The 4,739-nt window shown below is 38.9% G+C and overlaps 1 protein-coding gene across 1 annotated transcript in view; it reads left to right on the top strand.

The window, feature by feature from the left end:
* Positions 1 to 234: 234 nt before the first annotated feature.
* LOC137968949 (gamma-aminobutyric acid type B receptor subunit 2-like) overlaps positions 235 to 4,739 on the top strand; it is a 39,547-nt gene continuing 35,042 nt past the window's right edge. Inside the window, exon 1 of the mRNA XM_068815428.1 lies at positions 235 to 458. The gene's annotated coding sequence lies outside the window, so the exon portion shown is untranslated. The remainder of the gene's footprint in view (positions 459 to 4,739) is intronic.

Here is a 4,739-nt window from a genome sequence, read left to right as displayed (position 1 = left end):
TGGCTCTTTCAGTCTTACAGTCAAGTTGAAAGCGTGGTTTAAGTAAAAGCTCCCAAGGAAGCGAGTTTTAATAGCATTTACTCTTTGTGACGCCAGAATTACGCCGCTTTCAATTAAGATCATTCAAAGAACTAAAATTTGGGGAATTCAATTAGTTTTGTATTGTATAAAGTGAGAAACTGAAGACCATCGCATGCATTTTGCACCTGTCCTCACTTTGAAAACGACAAAGGCTGAAAAGATATCGGAAGTGGCCTAATATTCAACGCTTGTGGCGTTTTAATGTTTGCCCTAACAAATGTCACCCCATTATAGCACTGACATGTTCAAGAAAGTAGCCTTGTTATCCTCTCCAACGATGACGCATCGGCAATAACTCAAACACAACTATGACAAAAGAGTGTTTTGCTACTGCTTGAAGAGGACGGCGTTTGGCTGCAACGAATGCAGATCGCAAGGTAAGAGTGCTTTTTTTGTTTATGGCTACCAATAAATAACTCTAGCTTTTGTCTTTGAGCTAAGAAGGCCGTAAACCTTAATTCAAGACAAAGAATATTTCGTAATTTGTTAATGCTAACGAGGTTAGGACAATTAACATAAGGAAAACAGAATAGTTAATTGGTCTCCTACATGTATGAATAAAGCCTATTTGGTATACTATATCTCTTTTCACTGTCTTTTCATCCACTATGATGATTATTTTAACATCGCGACTGCGAACATTATTTAAATTAAATAGTAACAAAACAATACCCTAAGAAAATTGAGTCGTGAAAGGCGTTGGAACCCACCACCTCCGCGACCCTAATTCAGTGCTATACCAATTGAATTATCAAGCCAACTGGTCGCTGGGACCCGTTCCTTGGTCAAAAGACAATAACTTAGAATGAGCAAAAACAACTTGATGGCTTTTTACGCTTCACGCTTGGTACATAGTCCTTCTCTTCCCAAGAGCGACGTGAAATAACCAAATTTGGCGTTACGTGGCGGACGAGAGCATATTACGGTAAATTTTCAATTTTCCATGCTCTTAAGTCCCGTTTACACGAGCAAGTTTTCCTTGACAAGGAAAAACTGCTCTTGTAAATTGTGTAAAATTGACAATTTTTCCTTGACAAGGATGAAATTTGGTTGTGTGAATCGACGACAAGTAAAATGCGGTAAGGAATATGAATAGTTCCCAGTATCCCCGTCATACTCATTTCTGACAAAATACCCGAAATGATCTAATAAACGCCTCCTATCCTTAAAGTTTGGAATGGACGCCCCTGTCTAATAAAGGCCCCCGTTTCTAACAAAGAAAATCGAGAAAACGCTATGTAAAGCAAAATCACACATATTTTTAACAAATAACAATGCCTTACGAATTGTATCCTATGCATTTCAAGTTCAAAGTACGGATATCGCTCTTTTTTTTAATTTTCTTAATTTCTGCGCTTAGAATGTCGCCGATTTTCTTTCGGTTTGTTCTGGCTCGATAGCATCGGGATTCCAGGAATAGCAAGGTCGAAGATTCAATGATTCACTGCTTCAAGAACGGCCAATCATGTGACGAGGGATTGGAACAGTTACAAGCACAGCTCTCTGTGTTGGATGAGCCCAGCCTCCCAAACTCTTTTCAGGTCATGACAATCACTGACTCGGATGTCGACGAAGCTAATTTCCGTTTCGTAAACAAGCGATGCCATTTTTGACGATCGATGCCATTCTTAGTAACCAAGCCTTTTTATTCGGTTATCTTTCAATAAATTGTTAGGATCAGCTTCTGTTAAATACTTTAAAATTGCACCATTGTAACCGTTGTTTCGATAGTGCTGAGATAAAGTGCGTTTGCTCTTAAGCCATCGAACCGAATTCGACATCGTTCGATCAACTTTTTCTGTTTTTTTTTTTCTAATTTTTTCCTGAGTTTTTTCTCATTTTTTTTTTAATTCTAAGTGGCATACGCTGCTAATCTAGTCCTGGATTAAGTATTTTTTTTCCTCATTTGCAAACGACAAACTTAACAGTGCAGATTAATATTGTCCAAATGGCATCGCTTGTTTATAAAAGGGAAAATTGCGTCGACGAAGCCAATTGTGAAAACACTGTTGACCCAGATGACGACGAGAACATTAATACAGAACCATGATTTTGCCGTTTTCGCCGCATTGATGTAGAACCATAAACTTTCATTTGGATTTTCTAGTTGTTATATTTAACTTGAAATTAAAACACCCCTTTCTAACAAACGCCTCATACCTGTTTAACGTCCCCCCCCCCCTTCTCCCCCCCCCCCTCCCCCCACCCCCTTCCCCGCTTTCACCACAAACATTTAATAAACGCCCCCGGCGTTTATTACATTATTTACGGTATACAAAATGACGGCTAAAACCGGCAAAAACAAGTTGGGAGGGAGCTTCGATGAGCTAAGGACAGGAACATCTTTTCATGTTGTCGCCGAATAACAAGTGTTCTGTGCACAGGCTATTCATTCAACGTCTACACGAGCAATTATTCCTTGACAAAGAAAACTTTTCAAGGAAATTTGTTGATCATTTACACCAGTAATGATAATTGTCAAGGAAACTTGTCAAGAAAGACTTGCTCGATCCTGTAAGTGGTGCTTAAATAGTTCCTACAAGTTTGTGACTTAAATAGTTACTATTCAGTTCGGATTGCGAAAAATTAGGAATAATCATGAAATGATTTCAGGACCACCAATTTTTATTTTGAAAGCGTCACTCATTTTTAGGATCCCAATAGCCCAATTTTGATGCATTTAAGTTCAACCCTAAACAAAAGTCATCATGTCGAGGCTCTTATACTTTAATAAACTTATTCTTATTTAAACTTATACCAACTTTTATAACTTCTATAAAGTGAAACCAAATCCTTATATTTATTCCCCAGGGCCTCGAGATTATGTCTTTTGTTTAGGACTGAATTTTAATTTATCGAGATAAGGGAATCCTTTGCGGACGTCTTCTTTCATTAACATACGAGGCATCATTCTAATTAGAAATTGGCTTCAAAAGTCAAAATAGCTTATTAAACGTATGCCCTGTTCACACCAAACATTAACCGTGTTTTGAAGATGTTTAGTTAAACACGGTTTCAATGTGTTTTCTTTTTAAATCATGTATGCTGATTTTTGTCAACAACAAATTTAGCACACATGCATACATACATTCATACGTTTATTTCACGTCCCCAAGGGGCATATGAAAGCATATATTGAAATTCACCTGAATCTGACGCAAAAACCAGTCCTATATTTTTCTGACTGATTTTTATTTTGTTAAACCCAGTTTAATTACACACGTATTTTTGGTATGAATGGGGTATTAGTTAAACCGCCAATTTTAGGCCTTTTAGTTTTGATAACGAGCCACAGTTATTAGCCAACAAAAATGAAAAATTCTGAGGTGGCATATATAGCGCTATTCTTTGCAAAATTTCTCAGAGAATATCTGGTATATCAGGTTCAAATTTCCGAGATAGCTCGTTTTCAATATTCATTTAATAGTCAGTACTTTATTCCTGTCTAACTGATCAGAAAACGATAGCCATTTGCAATGAGGCACAAAACTTTAAACAAAGATTCCCCTATATTGATGCTGTGGATCCGGAGTCAGTAATGAATGACACCCATTTTGCCTTGGCAAATCCTAGGGCCTCTTTACACGAGGCCGGGTTGCTTTTTACCCCGGGTTGAATCACCGCGGCGGGTAACCCTTTTGCAGTCAAATGTTTATAAGCGTTTACATGAAAACAGTAGTCAAGCCGGGTCAGCCCCCCTTGCCGGGTAACCTTTCTCAAGACTCGGGTTGACCCGGCTAGAAGGGTTGAAATTTCTTCAATTTCTTCATGTAAACACTGGCGTATCTGACCCGGGATTGTTTGAACATCACTTTTTATGCGGTTCAGGGTTCTCGCCCATGCGCAGCCTGTACCAAAATATGACGGAGGCGAATGGGCACGAAGTGGAAAAAAGAACAAGTTGGCAATGGCATCACTCAATGACTAGACAACTTATTGCGAAATTAAAACAATTAAAAAACGAGATGGACTATCAAAATATAGACTTTAACAAGTACGTCGTTACTATGTACTCGAAGTTACGAGAGCAAATGGCTGAACGGTTTCCTGACAGTTTTGGTCGCGTTTAATTTGTCAGCCACAAATTGATGATTCTGATGATTGCATGGTTCGTCCGCCATTTTCCTCACTGACAAGTAGTCACCAGCCCTTTCAACCCAGCGAAAAGGGAACTGACCCGGGTCGGCCGCGAATGACCCAACCCTCACCCAGCCCGGGCTCGTGTAAACGTAAAATTCAACGCTGAACTGACCCGGGTCGGTGTCCAACCCGGGCTCGGGTAAACAGGCCCCTAGTCGCACATATATTATAGTGTTGTAACTTGACGTCACAGCGGCCATGTTAGTGTTTCTAAACAATGGCACGTCGGTCACTTTTGGTGTACCCAACTAATCGTCCGGGAATTTAGCTCTATTATCATGCAAACGTTTTCTTTGGTTTCGGTAGAAAAACAAGGTTACTAATCACGTGAGTGAAAACACTCCATACCATAATTTCTGGCAATGAATAAATTATTTAATGCATCAAAAGCTGAAAGAAAAGACAAATATGAAAGTATTAAAACGTCGAGAGCGAGCTTTTTTGGCCAAAAGGACAAAAGCACCTTAAATATTTATCACTTTACAACCACCAACTCTTCAAGAAAATTAAAAAATTAA

The sequence above is a fragment of the Montipora foliosa genome, chromosome 8 (assembly GCF_036669935.1).
Source record: "Montipora foliosa isolate CH-2021 chromosome 8, ASM3666993v2, whole genome shotgun sequence".
NCBI lineage: Eukaryota > Metazoa > Cnidaria > Anthozoa > Scleractinia > Acroporidae > Montipora > Montipora foliosa.
This window is presented reverse-complemented; position numbering and strand designations above follow the sequence as displayed.